Source organism: Oculina patagonica, chromosome 2 (genome assembly GCF_052425735.1).
Source record: "Oculina patagonica isolate OP01 chromosome 2, crgOcupat, whole genome shotgun sequence".
NCBI lineage: Eukaryota > Metazoa > Cnidaria > Anthozoa > Scleractinia > Oculinidae > Oculina > Oculina patagonica.
In genome coordinates, this window is record NC_135759.1 from 39,104,111 (window position 1) to 39,123,567 (window position 19,457).

The window sequence follows — 19,457 nt, forward strand, 5'->3', positions numbered from 1 at the left end:
TGGTTGTTGGAGAAAAGTGATTGTTACGCGGAAACAGAATGAGCTTTTTCACGAAATTCTTTTGGGAAAGAAATAACGATATGTTCCCTCGACTGCCAGAAGTTAGAGAGTGCTCGATTCTGTGAACACGGTTTTGCATTATCACAAATAAAACCAACTTGCTCGAAAGCAAAAGGAGTTTTCTTAAAGATGTGAGCGCCGCGTAAATCATTAGCACGTGTTTTATACTTTAAAACTCGTTATCTGAGGAAAGAAGCGGCTTTCCACTCCGGGCTTCCGCAGGATTTTCCTTTTCTGTATGGGAATAGACTCCTACATTTCACAGACCAGTTACGCGTAAGTTAAAATGCATCGCACTGATTTCGAATTTTATCCTTTCACGGTTTTGCTTTTATTTTTCATCTGCTCAACTTCAAAGTGTTTTTCTTCATAATTTTTACCTCGTCAGTTCACTTTTTATTTACGTTTCTTGCTTCAGTTTTTATTTGCCATAACCTATTTCTTTTCCACATTTTTTTTGCACAGGTTAAATGAAGAACCATTATTGTTTCATTGGTGGCAGTTACCTTAAAGGTCTTCACTGCGTGGGTGGGATACGAACCAAAGACCTCCGGATTATATTATTGCTTTATCTACTAAACTTGTTCTTTTATGGCGCACATTCTTTTTTTTTTTTCAGTGAACTAATGAACTACCTCTTTTTGGCGTCCCAACAATGCAAACTCTCGTGGAATAAGTGTTAAGTGCGAAAATACTTTAAGGATTTACACATCATCAAGGCATTAAGTTATTAAAATTTAAATGGAAGAGGCGGAAAGAGCACAAAGGGCCCTCATTGCATTTGGTTATTAAAATTTAAATTTTGGAGGCGGAAAGACCACAAAGGGCCCTCAAGAACACCAAAGCCACCAACATAAGTGCAAACGCTTTATTGGATAACGAATAATGAAAAACAAGTAACATCCCACGAGCATGAGGTAATGAGGAATTTAAACGTTGAGGAGAGTCAAAGGTATTCAAACGGTTAACAGATTTCAAGTTCATAAGTTAACTTCAGAACTGCACCAAGATGAAGAGCACAGCTTTGATCGTCTGCCTTATTCTTACTCAGATAGCTTACTCAGCTGCCAAGAAGAAACAAAGTAGGTTTAAGATATACGGCCAAGATGCATATATGCAATATGAAATATTTTTTTCTCATTGGCTATACAGTAAAAACCCGCGAGTAAGAACCTATTGTTTTTCAGGTTAGCCTAAACAGGTTCTTACATAAAGGGTTATTAACACAAATTTAGGCTAATTAGGTTCTTAATAGGTTCTTAATTTCTGAAGAAAAAAATTCAATGTTGTTATAGAGATTTTAGTGGTATTTGGCCTTTTTCTTGTATAAAATTTGCATACCACATAGCGTTTATGTCAAAATGAAGCAATAATCATATCATTATTTTCCCAAAAGTAAACATTTTAAGTAATATATCAAACACGAGACAGCGCTTTTCATCACATTTCCAAACACCGAGAAGAGAGTTGAAAGTACGACGCGCAGCGGAGTATTTTTGACGAACTTCGAGGTGTTTTGAAATGTGATGAAACACTCTGTCGAGTGGTTGATATATCTTCTCAATCGAAACTAAAACTACAACGAAAACGGAAAAATAAAGTCGTCAAAATCTATGCTAATTAAGATCAGATTTCCAAACTCCGTCACGGTTCTGATTTCCTTTGTTTTAACTAGATGAATTATTAATGAGTTTGAGAATCAATTTTAGAAATTAAGAACCTGTTTCCAAATTTTAGGCTAAATAGGTTTATACAAAAATGGTGTCTAATTTGCAAATTTTAGCCTAACAGGTTCTTAAATGTTAGGTTCTTACTCGCGGGTTTTTACTGTATATTCTTTATCGCTTATAATCTATTGTAAGTATTATTTCACTAAAACATTTCCTTCTGTTGTCAATTTTTTTTTCAGATAACCATAGACACCATCCAAAAAATGATCTGCCTGAGACATTTCAAGGTCACCCCATTGCTGGTAAGTTACCCGACGGGGAAAGGAAAAAAGGGAAAGATAAGGCTTTTTTTTTTCTCTCAAGCATCTCAGCGGTCCGGAATCCTCAATCCTTGAATCTGATTGGCTAATTGCGCGCGCTCCAGCGGTCCGGATTTTCCTATCCGGACCCCGCGTACGGACCGCTCACGGCGCGAAATCATATTGCACCTTCAGTCTAACGAACACATGAAAGTTTTGCTCTCCAAACTCGAAATAGCTGCTCACCATCCATTGTTAATGCAAAAGGACAAAGAAGCAATGGAATTAAAGGCCTGAAAGTTCTTCAAAAGGCGAGTATTAATTTCTTTCTCAACAAAATCGAGTTGTAGTTTAGCGTTCGCAGTTTTCCGTTGTTTGTGCATTTCGCAATGATTTTCACGCCATTGCGGTAAAATTCATTCGGTGTTTTAGACTCCATCTATGTGTGATGACAAAACCGAGATGTTATTAATTGGAACTCAGTATCAGCTAAATAAGTTAGCTTGCGACGGCTGTTTACACGTAGGTGATAATGACATAAGGTCTGTCGCCTGTGCTAGAAATTTGGGAGTCTGGTTTGATGAAGAAATGTCCATGTCTACACATATCAGCAAGGCATGCAGTAGTGCGTTCTTTCATTTACATAATATAAGGAGAATTAAGAAATATCTATCTGTTGACAGTCTACGTACAATTGTTCATGCTTTTATTACCTCTCGACTGGATTATTGTAATAGCTTAATGTATGGACTGTCAAATCTTCAAATTTCCAAACTGCAGCCTGTTCAAAATGCCGCTGCAAGACTAATTATGGACATACCAAAGTACTCACATATAACTCCAGCCCTCTACGAGCTTCATTGGCTTCCCATTGCTCATCGAATTAAGTTTAAGATTTTAATTCTTACCTTTAAATCAATTTATGGTCTTGCGCCATCTTATCTTAGTGATTTGGTGAAAGTTAAGCAAACGAGCTCATACTCGTTACGCTCAAATAGTAGCCTATTATTAGACGTTCCACGGGAGACAATGCGCCCTACACTTGGCGGCAGGTCCTTCACTTCATCTGCACCGGCTTTATGGAACAGTTTGCCGGCCGACCTGCGTATTATTACGACACTTGGTGTTTTTAGAAGTAAACTTAAGACATTTTTATTTAGATCAGCATTTTAATGTATCTTTTTAAATTTTTACTGTATTTTACCTTTAGGTTTTAGTTGTTTTATGTATATGTATACTTTTTATTGTTTTTAATGAAATTACTGTAAAGCGCTTTTGATCAGCACATGTAAAAAGCGCTATATAAATTATTAAGAGTGAGTCCGCACGAGAACCATGCAGGCGAGTCTACAGCGCATCTCACCGATTTCCCTCAAATTTGGCACACTTGTGTAACTTCACTAGTACATTAACCATGTGCAATATTTTGGTTCAATTGTTTATTGTTTTGGAGAAATGTCAATCAAACTGTCAGACAGTGGAAAGTACTTAAATTTGACCTAAAAATATTCACCATGTTTGATCCCCTGCTACATGCTAAATATAAAAAGAAATGATACGAAACTTTTACATAAGACAAATCAAGTCCCGAACAATAGAAAAACGTTCAGTAAACTTGTGTCATTTGCTGCGTTTGGCTGAAAGCAAAATTCCAAATCTCCTTATTCAATTCGTATCAAAAAAGTGGGGTTTCAAAAGTCGTTGTTTGTAGACATGCGGCGTTTCTTCAATCGAATTTGAAAGTATCAATAGATTGCCAAGGAAATGGTGTCCCTATTTATCAAATAAAATCTCTGTTAAGTTTAAGAGGAATTACAGGTTCGCATCAATAAATGGTGTTAACTTCGTGACAATATGCAAATGAGCTCAACACGGAAATCGTGATAAGTTCAGAGTTTGTAAAATATAAACTAAATAAAATATTGCTATAAGAAGTAAAACATCGTTATGAAGCTTTTTGCATAAAAATACTTTTAAATCGTTAGTAGTTTTAACTACTGGAAGTCGTTGGCTGGTAATAAGCAAATTAAACAAATTCAAACGAACACAAAGGTCATACCGACCTGCTGGTCGTACTGCACCAATTTGAAAGATATCCCCACAAGCAAGCATCATTGCATAAAAGTCATTTCCTTCAAGGGTTTTTGGCATCGCCCTCTTGGTGTGTAAGCTGCGTTTTGCCGTATTTGCCAGCACCATAGTAATTTAAGAACAGATGTTATCAAAACAAGTTGGCGGCGAGACATCGAATATAATATCCACCGATCATGAAAACCGACTTGTTTTAGAATTCGGTCGCGTGTTTTGTTCACATATAAAAAAAACATGTTTCCACTGCAAAGAAATTATGTAGTCATCGTTTTCATCCAGTAAGAATCTGTGGCACAAGTGGTTTTTGGTGCTGTCGTTCTTAGAAGAACACCGACAATAGTTGATTGCGTGACAGACCGACTTGTGAATTTTATCCCAAATTTCATGTCTCAAATTTCACTCTGACTCAGATCATATTGCGATCGTCATGGCTTCGTTTATGTGCTTTCAAGAAGGACCTGACATTCAGGGGCCATGCATGGGATATGTATTGACTCATTTATAAATGATCCAATACGCCACAAATTGCCATGGTTTTAATTTTCCACCTTTTTTAATTTTGAAAATCTGAAATCGAAAAATTAGCCTTTAATACCGACTTACCGTAAATAATCTTATAAACGCCAGGGCTTTTTAATTTAAGGGGTACATGCGATAGTTTTAAATAAATATGAGGCGTTTAGTAGAAAAGGGGCATTCATTTCACCAGGAGCCCATGATTTCACTCTAACTGTAACGAAACAAATAGACAAACAAGTATGTAAATATGACGCGTAGTTTGCTCCCGGATAAAGATAGGAAACAGATTTTGTGAGGTAGGAGACTACTCTAATCTTTTCTAATGCAAAGCCTAAAGATGTCGTTCACAGATTGTTCGATATCGATGTCTTCATCGTCATCGCATCGGGGTTAACCATGTTGGCTAGCTAGCTCCTTTGGTCCCTTCGATGTCCGAGTGAATCAATTAACTAACTAAAGAAAATTGCGTGTTTTTTACTCCATGAAACGTTTACTTGAATTTTGAGGCGAATATATTTTTTCTTTTTTTATTGAGGGGGTGGGGGGGGGGGTGATGGGGGCAGGGGGTGTCTATTAGACACGGGACGTTTATTAGTAGAGGCCTCTAATACAAATTTTACACCTCAGGGGGAGGCGTTTATTTAAGAGTGGGGCGTTTATTAAATCATTTACAGTATTTCACTCATTTACATTTATTCTAATGATTGCCTACGGGAAAAATAAAATAGAACAAAAGAGTATGATTATAAGTATCATTGAAAACGAACTTTCAACAACCTGGTCAAGGCAAAGACGAATCATGAGTTGTAAAAAGGCACGCTGATCTACACTTATACAAATATTTAATTCCGTCGATACGTCGGTCCGTCATTCTAGCTTTAAATTAGGAAATCAGTAGGAGCACTATCAGAGATACAGGTGATTCCAAATTTGTTGAAACTGTTCTGGATCCTTGTTCCCAGGGTCTTCGTTCCCCTAAACCAGCGGTTGATAAACGAGTTTGGACATTAAATTTCGTTCCAAGAACTTGCGCATTTTCCGTCAGCCTTGACCGAACTGGGCCGTCCTCTGCCCCAGAGTCTACGGTCCTTCTGTTCTGCGCCAGGGATCGAGACCTCTGCCGTTAATGTCTGTTAAGCTACGCAACGAATTGAAGGCGGGGTTTGGCTGGGAATGAAAAGGAATGAGGCACCAGCGGAGTGGCCCCGAGGCGAAAGCGGAAACCCGACTGAGAGGTAAGTGCTTGGACGGTTGCTATAGAAAACGGCTCCACATCGAGGCCCTTTGAGTCACACTAGGGCTTTCCACAAGTTGCTCGGCAACTTTTTGGCATTTTTTCATGTTTCGAGCAACTTTTTCCCCCTTGGAGCAACTTTTTTCCTCTCGAGCAACTTGTTGCATTTTGAGCAATTTCCAGACCGAAGATTTCCGAAGATTATACGAGTGCTGTTCTAAGGCAAAACGAACTTTTCCGAAGACTTACGACGTTTGCCGAAGATTTTCGAGGGACATTTGAAGACGTTTCAACATTCGGCTCATTCTGTATAAAACATTACAAAACTCGTCAGCAAACATGACGTCATCAATATCTTCACGATTTTTCCCAGTTAAAGGAATCCTTGTCACTTAACAAAATAATATTCCCTATAATATGTTATTTAGATACTTTTGCTGTAAAATTGCTTAAAACTGCTTTGAAGATCTTACTCTCAAAGGGAAATTAGCATATATTTAGAAAAAATTCTTTTGGTTAGAAGTAGCGTTTTGGATTTTTTGGAGCAACTTTCGATCAACCTTTATTATATGAAGCAACGTTTTTGGATTTTTGGAGCAACTTTTTGAGATATTACGGGCAACTTTTTGGGAAATCTCGAGCAACTTGTGGAAAGCCCTAAGTCACACTGCCCGAAGCCAGTGGAGAGCACGGATGAAAGAAAGAAGGATATAGTGAAGGCTAGAGCAACGAAAAAGAAACTACTTGCAGCAAGCGAGCAGAATGCAAATATACGCGTCAGCATGACGACATGTCGACAGCGCACGAAAGGCATGATCCACGAGGGCGAGGCTGCACCAGGCACGAACTCAAACCAGTTTAAATTCGTGCGACTGATCGCAGTGACAAAATGAGTGAAAGCAGCCTTGTCGCAGCGTGTGTGCACTTCTGCGACAAAATATAAACTAACCAATGAGAGAGCTTCATCTATTGAATTCAAAAACTAGTTTACATTCTCCCTCTTCCAAATTCGCTGCAGGTGCACCGAACAAACGCCTTGTTGCAGGGACTTTTTGAAGTAGTACACACGAAGCGATTTGTCGCAGAGAACCTCACTTAAGGTTTATTAGTACTTCATTAGTGTTTTCATTAATTTGAAAGTAATATTGTGTATAATTAATATAAGCTACTTTAACTTTTTCATATATCACATTGATCTGCAATATGGTACGAACAGGAGCTAGAGAGATGGTGGATTAACCCCAGTGTATAAAGATTGAGTGAAGTCCAATTGGGTATGTAATTATACGCGTTATTAACAAAATCGAACTGCGCGGTCGTTCGATTTTGTTAACAAGGCCTTTGAAAGACCTTTCAATTGGCATTAATGGTTTTGACATCCACACTATAAATCAAACATTCAGTTAGGGAAGCAACATTATTTTTTTGGAGGAGTGGCCAAGTGGGATCAAAAATCCTGAAAAAAAATTGTTTGCAATAGCAAAATGCCCACATAAATTGTTTGAAGACATCAAAAAACATTGTCTGCAGAAAGATGCAGCTGGAAAAATTGTTTGGACAGAGAGCGCCACGGAAAGAAATCGTCTGTACTGTACTATACTACGCTTCGAGTAAAACAATGGTCCATTCCAGCGTTTCGATCGAGCACTGAGGCAAGTCTTGAGAGACTGGGTACTAGTCCAAAACAACATGGCGCCCGGGTGAAAAGTAACTTACCAGGCTTATGAAAATGTGAAGCACTGAGGCCATCGCTTACGAGAAAGGTGGAGACTAAATCCTTGCAGAATTGTTTGTGAACATTATAACTACCAGGTAGACAGGAGTGAGCGACGTTTTCTCTTTCCAATCTGCACGTGAAGATACGCTTGAATTCGATCGATGATGAACATGTCAAGTGGCTTGTTTACCTTTTCTCACGCTGTAAGTCTGTATTTATGGGCACTAAATAGCCGGATAATTAACATCACGAACCACTTTAGATGCTAAAAGGTTTATTGGATTTATGTAAGCGGTATTTCACACGTCCTCAGCCGACCTATCCATCATGTTATGAAACTCGTTCTAAAACTTTCAGAACTTTGTTTTTATTTTGCTCACATGTACCACATTTTTGTACGCTAAAATCATACGTGCCGATTAAACTTAACATACTTTTTTTGACTTTAATTTATTATTTAGTAAATGTTTTACAAAATAATGGCTAATGGAACCATCAGAATAACGCCGCATCGGCGATATTCAAACGTAATTTTAACCTAAAATCTCTAGTGTCACGCATTGCCCGAAATACCTTATTTTTAAAATAGGTTTACTACTAAACGTGAGAGCGATGAAAAATCTTGATGATATCTTTTAAATTGTACTAGGTGACACTAATTACAGTGGTATTTTTATATGGAAAGCTTCAATTCTTGCAGAGATATTTTGGTCGAAAGATGGGTCAAAATTTAGGTATTTTTTGGCTCAAAACCGACCATGGGCACGTTGACCACGATATCTTCCACACGTTAAAGAATTTTGCGATAATATTCTACCTACAGCATTATCATCTCAATATGTAGCCCCATGCAAAATATAAAGGAAATCTGAGAGGGTCGATGTAGACTCAAATTTTAATATTGCATGGATTTCATATGGACCCTCTCTTAAATTATTATTATTATTATTATTATTACTAAACTGCCTTGTTTATCTGTCACTTTTTGCTAAAACAGAACACTATTTACCATCATTCATGGAAATGAGATTCTTTGTGTGGCTGCAGTTCAGCCAGATTATGATCAGCGGTTATCTACGCAGCTTAGCGACCGCTCGCTCGTTTACTTACCGCCATTTTGTTTTCGCATCGTGTGGTGCTCTTATAAATATGTATTGGTGAAAGCAAATCGTTTTCCATCGGACCGTGTCATGTGTTGTTAAAGGCCTAAACGGTAAGAAACTGTTCGTTGAACTTTCCGCTCAATGTTGTAAATCATTTTAGTGATGTGCTTAGAACTTTAGCTTATTTCAGTTCGGTTCTTCCCACAGATTGTTATCTCGGGTAATCCACCTCGGGTAATCCAGCTCGGGTCGTAATCCAGCTCGTGTAATCCAGTTAATGTTCAAGAATCTACATGTGTAGTACAACCTATCTTACCTGTGAATAAACGTCGTTTTGGGTTTTTGAAACTCTTCTGGTCGAGTGACTTAGAAGCAGCCACAATAACAATCGTTTTCAACAGCCGAAATGTCCGGCAAGAAAGATGCGACTCCCGATGAAGCTTCGTCCGTGGCACAAGCAAGTAGCGACGAGAAAGTTCTCGATGATGCACACGTAGAGGACGCAAGGAGGCACCCAATGACGGAGAAAGGTTACCATTATGTAATGGACGTGAAGACAAACAACTTAAAGTCTAAGAAGCGTGAGCTAGTCCAACGAATGAGAAATACTCTGCTGGAAAGAGGTCAGTCAGTAGATCTTTCTAAATTTAAGAGAGAGCTAAGTGAAGCTCAAGTCATCTATGGCGAATTTAGAGATATTGTTGGTGGAATTAAGGAGGTTGTCATTCCTGGTGAAAGCATTGAAGAGGTTGAAAGAATCTGTGTAGAAACTGAGCAAGAGTGGTCGAAATTTGAAGCTGATATTAGAGCAGAAATAAAACATCTAGAAGCTATTGAGTATCAAAAACTTGAATCTGCCTTCGATGCAGCCAGCTCCAAAGGTTCTAGTCGTGTTTCCTTTAAGGACAGAGACAGTCTCAAATCAAAACGCAGTTCCACCAGCAGTGTCAAGTCTGATAAGTTTCAGTTACGAAAGAAAGAAGCTGCTTTAAAGGTCAAGATGGCTTTTGCAGATGAAGAACGAAAATTGAAAATGGAACAAAAAAAGGTTGAGTTAATGAAGCTAGAACAAGAGCAAAGGTTAGAGGAGCTAAGATTGAAAAGTAAGCTAGCACAAAATCAAGCCAAGCTTAATGTCTGCTTAGCAGAAGAAAAGGAAGAAATTGTTGACCGTGAACAGGACCTGGGCTCTGTTCCTCCAGTTGATAAAGCTAAGGATATGGACAATTTCCTCAAATCCATTCCAGTTACAAGTGACATTGAACAGACTCCTGTTCATCAGAATCCAATCTATTCATCATCTCAAGTTAATGGGGTTCAACTTACACCTAGTCCCCAACAGTACAGTACACCGAACCCTAATGCCACACCCTTTACACCAGTCTCTATCATCTTAGAGAAATGTATGGATAAGTTAGTGGAAACAAGTAGTAAGTTAGTGGCCGCAACTGTAGAACAGAACCAAGTAAACAGGCAATTAGCTATCACTGGTCAGCTGCCAAAGATTTCAATTCCAGTCTTCAGTGGAGACCCCCTTCAGTATCCTTCCTGGAACAGTTCCTTTGGTACCCTTATTGATTCTAAGCCGATGGATGCTCAAACCAAATTGAACTTCCTAAATCAATACCTCACAGGGAAACCTAAACAAGTTGTTGATCAGTACCTATTGATTGGAACTGAAGATGCTTATCAGTCTGCCAGAAAATTGCTAAAAGAAAGATATGGTAATTGCAGTGGTGTTGGCTCGGCATTCCTAAACAAGTTAGAAAATTGGCCAAAAGTTGGTATCAAGGATGCAGAGGCTCTAAGGGATCTTTCCGACTTCCTTGAAAAGATAAAGGCTGCCAGAGAAACTACTCCAAGTCTCGAAGTGTTGGACTTTGCCAGAGAAAATGTTAAGATTCTGTCAAAGCTGCCTGTCCAGCTCCAAAGTAAATGGAGAGGAAATGTAAAGAAGTGTAGAGCGCTAAATGGAGATGGGGCCTATCCACCTTTCACCGAATTTGCTGCATTTGTGAAAGAATGCGCTGAAAGGGCAAACATCCCTGAGCTTGAAGACCTAACAAGAACAATGGAGACTGTTAAACCCAATGACCATACCAGAAAGTCATTCAAGGACAAGGAAGTACATTCCTTTGCCACTCAAGGATCTGAACAAAACAGGAACTCAAACAACCAGAGTCAAGGCAAGAAAGAAAATTCTCAAACCTGTTTGTTTTGCAAGGAACATCATCACCTAGACAACTGTAAGAAGTTTGCAGAGATGTCCCACAGGGATCGGAAGGACTTTTTCTTTGAGAAATTTCTGTGTTTTGGTTGTGCTTCCAGTAGACAGCACCAAGCAGCATCCTGTAAGAACAAACTTGTATGTCGTGTTTGTTCTAAAACCCATCCAACGTGTCTCCACCTGCAGAAGGACACTGTTGAGGCTACCTCTAACTGTACAAATGTTTGTACAATTCCAGAGCAAGGCAAAGGTTCTGATCATGCCATGATTGTGCCAGTGTGGGTTCGTCACATAAGTAAACCCAGTCAAGAAGTTTTGCATTATGCAGTGTTAGATGACCAGTCTAATGTTAGTTTCGTGTCGCAGAGTCTATGTGAGAAACTGAATTTGCAAGGCTCACCAACGGATTTGCTGCTGACCACAGTGCAAGAGCGAAATGTACATACACCGAGTAGCCGAATTTGTGGACTTGAAGTGTTGGACTTAAAACGGGAGCACAGTGTGAAGTTGCCTATGTTGTTCACGCGGGATGCCATCCCAGCTAGTAGGTCACAGATTCCAAAGGCCAGTGTTGCCCAAGAGTGGGAACATCTACGCCCCATTGCTGAAAAGCTAATGCCGTATGATCCTAATGTTGAGATCTCCCTGCTTATTGGAAATAATTGCCCAAGTATCGTCAGGCCCAGAGAAGTTGTCGTGGGAAAAGATGATGATCCCTATGGTCAGAAGTCCCTAATGGGATGGGGAATAGTTGGCAGAGTTTGCAAATCTACAAGTGAAAGTGGCGAGAGTGAAGCAGTGTGTAACAAGATAGTTGCCAGCGAGACACATGAACACTTTACCTTTTCGACCAAGGTAAAGGAAGTTATCAATCCGCAAAGGATTATCCAAGTTCTTGAGTCGGACTTTGTAGAAAGTTCTACGAGGAGCAAATCCTATTCAGTGGAAGACCAAAGGTTTCTCTCAGTTCTGGAGAATGGTATTGTAAAGAGATCAGATGGTCACTATGAGATGCCTTTACCCTTGAAGATGGATAAAGTGTCTTTACCATACAACCGTCAGCTTGCTGTCAAGAGATGGCACCAGTTGTTAGCAAGGTTTAAGAAGAACCCCAAGTTCCTTGAAGATTACCAAGTGTTCATGAAGGATATGATTGACCTGTGTGCAGAGAGGGTACCAACAGACCGTCTGAATGTTCAGGATGGAAGGGTTAACTATGTGCCGCACACCGGTGTGTACCACCCGAAGAAGAAAGACATTCAAGTTGAAAAGGATGATCCGGAAGTCAAGAAAGGAAATGTCTTCATGTCTCATGTAGAAAGTACAGCTACTTACTGCCCTGATTCGTTCAAGTCAGACCGCTTAGCCCATGTATCAAGCTGGTGGCGTCTTCTGAAGGTTGTTGCTTTATGCCTGCAACTCAAGTCAAAGTTAACAAACAGAAAGGTTAAGTTGAACAATCAAGCAAATGTGAAGTGCGCTAGACCCTTGCCAAGAGCAGCTGTTTCGCTTACAGAATTCCAGTTTGCTGAAAAGGAAGTCCTGAAGATTGTTCAGCGTGAACATTTCTATGAAGAAATTCAAGTACTAGTGAAACTTCAAGTGGTTGGAGAAGTATCAACTAGAGAGTCAGCAAGACAGAGAAATCAAACTATCAAGATGTCCAGTTGTTTGTACCGTCTAGATCCATTCCTAGATGACGATGGTCTTATCAGAGTAGGTGGTCGAATCAAACGAGCCGACCTTCCAGTTGCAACAAAGCATCCAGTAATACTTCCACGGAAGAGTCCAATTACTGATTTGTTAATCAAGTTCTACCACGCCAAGGTGAACCACATGGGACGAGGAATCACCCAAAATGAATTACGCCAGAGAGGTTATTGGGTAGTTGGTGGCTCTTCAGCCGTGTCAAACTGTATATCAAAGTGTGTGACCTGCAGAAAGTTGCGTCGTCCCCTGGAATCTCAGAAGATGGCAGACTTGCCTATTGACCGCGTTGAGCCTTCCCCGCCATTCTCGTACTGTGGTGTCGATTTCTTCGGGCCCTTTCTTATCAAAGAGAGAAGAAGTGAAGTAAAGCGTTATGGTGTCATATTCACCTGCATGGCAAGCAGAAGTATACATTTGGAGACGGCTAACTCCTTGAACACCTCGTCGTTCATCAGTGCTCTGAGTCGTTTTCTCCATCGACGTGGTCCAGTGAGACAACTACGTTGTGACCAAGGAACAAACTTTGTGGGGGCACAAAATGAGTTGAAAGCGGCTTTAGAAGAGTTAAACCAAGAGCATTTGCAGGAGTACCTGGTGGAAAATGGCTGCAAATGGATACCATTTCAGATGAATGTACCACATTCAAGTCATATGGGTGGTGTATGGGAGCGCCTCATACGGACAGTTCGTAGTGCATTGGAAACTCTAATTGTCAGTGCTGGCACCCAGCTGGACGACGAAGCGTTCAGAACCCTTATGACAGAGGTAGAGTGTATAGTGAATTCCAGGCCACTAACAGTCAGCAACCTGAATGATCCAGATGCACCAGAACCTCTAACGCCAAATCATCTGCTCACCCTAAAGCAGAAAGTAGTGCTTCCGCCCCCTGGCAAATTCCAGCGAGCAGATCTTTATTGTCGCAAATGGTGGCGTAGAGTGCAGTATCTTGCCAATCAATTCTGGGTTAGGTGGCGTCATGAGTTTCTCCAGAACCTGCAGTCCCGTAGTAAGTGGATGCGCCCAACACGAAACCTGATGGTAGGGGACATAGTAATATCCAAGGAAGATGAAGGGCCACGTAACCAGTGGCCACTCGCCAAGGTCGTTGAAGTCTACCCCAGTGAAGATGGTTATGTCAGGAAAGTCAAAATTCTAAAGGCTGACGGAGAGCTTGACAACAAAGGGAGACGACAGAAGCCTCCTTCACTCTTGGACAGACCAATCCATAAATTGGTCCTGCTGTTACCGTGTGATGAGTCTTAGCTGCTTTCCCATGAGAGTAATACAAAGACCGGGGAATTCCCCATCGAGGAGCCAGATGTTCAGTGAGAGAGACTAAGTACAAGTGAACTATAGACATGAACATTCGTTTTTATTTTCAAGTGACTGTTGATTAAGTTTGTTAAGGTTTAATTGTTAGAAAACAATTAGGGGAGCCATGTGGCTGCAGTTCAGCCAGATTATGATCAGCGGTTATCTACGCAGCTTAGCGACCGCTCGCTCGTTTACTTACCGCCATTTTGTTTTCGCATCGTGTGGTGCTCTTATAAATATGTATTGGTGAAAGCAAATCGTTTTCCATCGGACCGTGTCATGTGTTGTTAAAGGCCTAAACGGTAAGAAACTGTTCGTTGAACTTTCCGCTCAATGTTGTAAATCATTTTAGTGATGTGCTTAGAACTTTAGCTTATTTCAGTTCGGTTCTTCCCACAGATTGTTATCTCGGGTAATCCACCTCGGGTAATCCAGCTCGGGTAATCCAGCTCGTGTAATCCAGTTAATGTTCAAGAATCTACATGTGTAGTACAACCTATCTTACCTGTGAATAAACGTCGTTTTGGGTTTTTTGAAACTCTTCTGGTCGAGTGACTTAGAAGCAGCCACACTTTGATTAAAAACGGACAAATGAATTATCACAGTATTGTGCCGTACGTAGTAGACACTGCGCATTTCATTCAGTTTGGAACTGTTTATCAGAATAAAATTCTCCTGGGAATCAACGCAGAGATTATTAATGTGTTAAATACAAGTGTGAATAGCTTGTAAAACTGCTTTTCGGTCAAAGAGTATTTTTGAGTCAGAGAAATAGGCTAAGCAAAGTTGCAAAGTTTCTTTCAAGACTTTTCAAAACTTTTATCGGGAATTGTTCGGGAAGCCGAAATCGATTTAAATGTGTTAGGCAGGGGCGTTAGGTTTTGTGGCATATTTGTGCTATATTTTAGTATGACTTCATTTGCTCTTCTTGATTTTCTGCAGTGTAAATAAAGCTGAACATTTCTTGAGTACAGTTCATTTTAAGCGAAGCTGTTTTATTCGGAATTAAATAGAAAACAGCATTCTTCACTCTTGCTTGTCGATCGAGTCGGACTCAACGTAAACATTGAAATCAAATCCGCACGTATACAAACAAAGATTTTGCGACAGATTTTTTCACGGTTTCTTAAATCCAAACAAACTTAAGCAGGAAAAAAATAAAAACGTTATTTGCCGGCCTAGGTCGGTCCGTATTGGGAAAAACTGTACCCGAGGTCTTGAGTACGGCCCGAGGCCGCGGCCTCGGGCCGTACTCAAGACCTCGGGTACAGTTTTTCCCAATACGGACTTCCCGACCGGCAAATAACATATATATATTGGCCGTTCCGAGGTTGCGCAGGGAACTGGGGCGAGTTTCAAATTTTAAGTAATCGATAATCTGACACCACCACATGAAAGATCACGGTAAGATTGGTCATTTGACCAAGTTTGATGCTTTTAGGATGAACAGAAACGAAGTTATGGACCTTGAAACATGGTTCAAAATCCATACAAAAATAAGAGAAGTTTGTATGGATTTTTAACCATGTTTCAAGGCCCATAACTTCGTCTCTGTTCAGATTATCGATTGCTTAAAATTAAAAACTCGCCCCAGTTCCCTGCGCAACCTCGGAACGGCCAATATTTAGTAGTTCCTTACAATCACGGAAAACGGTTAAAGCGTTCCTCATAAAATGATTATTTGACTTGAATTTCGAATATTTAACTGAACAATGGATATCAGTCAAGCGCAACCTATATAGAGATAAACCCAATTTTAATCACTACTGTTTTCGGACGTTTCTCTGTTTTTAACCCAAGTCAGAGTTTTCATAACAGCTCTGCACTTCGCAAAATGTCCAAAAATTAATAGGTGAAACGATATTTTAAATAATTTAAATCCATGAATCAAAGCCGCCTCAAAATCGACATTGAATCGATTTTACTGGCGCCAAAATGGCGGCTAGAATTCAACAATACAACGAAAAGCTTAACAAATTCCAAAATGATAAAGACGGCAAAAACACAAAAACTTCGGAGGGTAGGCATTTGTGAATTAGAGTCTATCTTCATGACAGAAACATCGAAAAATTAATCCAGCAACAGCTCAAACTGGTCGCTAGAATTGAACATTACGCGACGAAAAACTTTTCAATTTATGAGATGATAAAGACAAAAAAAGAAAAAGCTTCCGTCAAAGGTAAGACTTGTTATTTAGATCTTATCCTCCAGTCAGAAACATCCAAAATCCAGCAACAGCGGATGAATTTGCCATTTTTTGCAAAACATTTTATGCCGAAGCGAGAACCCATTTCAATGATTTTGTGTTTTCAGAGCTGTGGAAATATTTTGAATGAATACTAAAACAATTATTGAACTCGGCTTTCTCTGAGGGTGTTATCCACCACAAGCCTTCGGCTTCGGCGGATAACATCCTCCTCTATCTGCATAATTCTTCATATCATACTTAGCCTCGTCCAAAATTGCTAAATGTAAGATACGTAAACGAGATATATAACGTTATATTGCGTCACAATTAAGATCAATGTTATCCTTTCCCATTTTTGCCTTTAATTTTTCATTCGACTAACCTATTATCTATTTCTTTGTTGCACTTTACCCTTTTAGAATGTGACAACAAAGAAGACAGAACCAGTTATTGTTTTAATGGTGGCACTTGCTTTGTTATTACGAATTCCAACAACGAGGAGGCTGGCGAAAGAGATCCTCACTGCATATGCACTAAAGGTTTCACTTCGGAACGATGCGACAAGACGGAAATCATAATTTAAACCATGTTACGTAACTATAAAACAAGTTGCAATAGAAGAATATCGTTCAATAAAGGTGTACTGATATTTCCTGTTTTGTTCACTGGTTTTTTCCTTACGGTCAAAAGAGAGTAGGACTTGACCAACACATGAGAAGAAAAGACATTTATGTTTAAATTGCGACCTTATTCTCGCTCATTTTTGCGCGCAATAAATTTCGTGAAACTCTCCGTGAGCTCTGCACATCGTAAGTACTACTCTTCGCGATTCCCGGAAAAGAAAGAAATCATGAAGAGAAGTGTATTTAATTCCGTGATTTTGCCATTTCTCAAACTGATCTGAGAACCCCGTTTTACAACGCGTCCGTTAAATCAGAGGAAGAGTTCTTGTCAAACTCCAGACCAGAAAGAAGTATTGAAACTCTTACTGGTTTATGACGACGAAATTTTTCTTTTTTTTCAAGTTTGGCTTTGCTGGGAAAAGACAATACATTTTAATAACAAAGATGCAGCTAAAGTTATACGAGATTTAGTTGTGAATGGTAGCGACAAAATGATTTATAATAAAGCGAATTAGCAGGTGGAGAGCAGGTAGGATGTTTTTCCGTGTAACCTTATAGCTATCAGGCGGTGAGCATACACGCAAGGAAACTATGTAGTTGAGTGAAAAGTATTAATCATCCTCAATAAAACGGCATTTCTTTTAAAGAAAATTAATCTATGAAATTGAGTTCAGGTTTTTCGACTCGTGATACACCTAGCTTTTAACTCTCTTTCCGAATTCGGCTTTCATTGCATTTAAACATTTTATCGACCCATTTCCGTACATGATCATTAGCTTATTCATTAGCTGATTCAGTTATGAAAAGTTGTTTAGATTTTTTGTGACACCAACCCATGCTCCTTTTATATAATTGTAGCGAGTTTTATAAACTTTTTTACCTACTGCTTGTCAAGTAAAAAAGTGGGGATAGAAATCAAACTTCGGCTATAAATATCGATTTTTTGAAGGCGCGCGAAAACAACTTGAAAACGTTCGTTAACGTTTTCAAATTGCAATCCATTTCCATCTGAGCCATCCGTTAGCTGCTCAGACAGAAGTAAACAACCATTGTGTTTTGTGCACGGCCAGGGCCAAAAAATACGAACTAAACAAAGACATTTGTCTAGCTTCATGACCATTCTATTCTATTCTATTCAATATGCCCTTAGCAACCATTCGATTGCTATGCGCAAACTCGGTTGCCTCCACCGCTATGTCGCACTTCCAAGTCCTTTCAAATAGGCATCCCCCTCCCCCCTGACCCAAGCGGAGCATCAAAAGATTTCTGTTAACTGAACCAAGCGGGGCATCATAAAATCTCTGTAAAGGGATCTGGGTAATCGACCCAAACAGTGTATTGTCAGTAAAATTTCTGTAAATCGACCCAAACAGGGCGATTCTACCACCGCGAGGCGCGAGAAACTTCTGCAAGCGAGTCACAGTTAGTTTGGGTTCTAAATCTGATTGGTTGAGTAGGTGGCATGAGATTTTCAAACAATTTGCTTAGCGTAGTAAATGCTAAGGCGACTGAAAAGTAGCAGTAAACGTTCCGTAAACAAGAAAACATTTCAAGGGTTGACATCATTTACAACATCTGAACCTTTGTGAGAATTTTAAAATCCTTAGGAAATGCCGAGGTGAGGGAAGTTTGAACGTTTAATTATTGAAATTTTAATGATTAGAAAGCAACGACCAAAACTAACGACTCAAACGGGCTCTGTTCACGTGAAACTTTTTGTTAAAATGAAAACTTGCGTTTTCATGCTTTCATTTACATTAAAGGAGCTACGTTAAAGCCTGGTTCTCATATGATCGTCCCGATCGTCTCTGTCGCTTCTGTCGCTTCAAAAAGTTTGCTTGCTCCAATCACCTCAGACTTTGCAAACGACAGAAGCGACAGAGACGATCGGGGCGATCATATGAGAACCAGCCTTAAGGAGAGTAGTATAGGAGTTGGGGGTACGAGATCATAAAAATTTTTATAATCTCTTACATCCCCAACTCCTATACTACTGCACAGCACTGGAATCAAAAATGAAATCAAAAATAGAATAAAAAATGAAACCAAACCTCGAAGCCAAACTGAAAACCAAAATGGAATCAAGTTTGAAAACCAAAATGAAAAAACCAAGCCTTAAAAACCAACCCTTGCTAAACCCTTTAATCAAAATAAAAAAATCTCTTATACTCTTTTTAAAATTTTGAAATCAAGGTGCGTTTAAAAATCTCTTACACTAGAAATCATAATGAAAATTATTGCTTTATATTATAATGCCCGTAAGCATAACTTGTTAAGCCATCATCAAGTATATACCGTTTATCATCAAAACAGCTCAGTGATATTTTATTAATCTCATAGCTTCCAAGTTGATGGCCTTGACTTCTGATGGTTTTCATAGTATGATGCATCTGTGTTTTATTGAATAAGGTCTCTTTGTAGTTTTCATGTGTGATATCTTTTTTGATAACGGATTTCTTGATTCCTTTGGCTGTCTTTCCTACTTGTAGATTGTCTTTAATATAAGAATACATTTTTGATCGCAGACCGATCAATTCTAAAATAGGAATAAAAGAAGCTTCATCTTTGAATTTACCAATGACTTTCTTGTTTGTTTTATCAAAGAATGGTGATTTTTCAGGGTAGTCACTGTTATCGAATTTCTCTTTATCATCAAAAAAGTCTTTATATACATCTTCAGCCTGAATTTCATAAGTTAAACT

The 19,457-nt window shown here is 39.3% G+C and overlaps 1 long non-coding RNA gene across 1 annotated transcript; it reads left to right on the plus strand.

Moving 5' to 3' along the window:
- Positions 1–698: 698 nt before the first annotated feature.
- On the plus strand, positions 699–16,774 carry LOC144644687 (uncharacterized). Its single transcript, XR_013569163.1, has 3 exons — positions 699–1,142; positions 1,970–2,032; positions 16,552–16,774. It is a non-coding gene; the product is annotated as an uncharacterized LOC144644687 (long non-coding RNA).
- Positions 16,775–19,457: the final 2,683 nt, after the last annotated feature.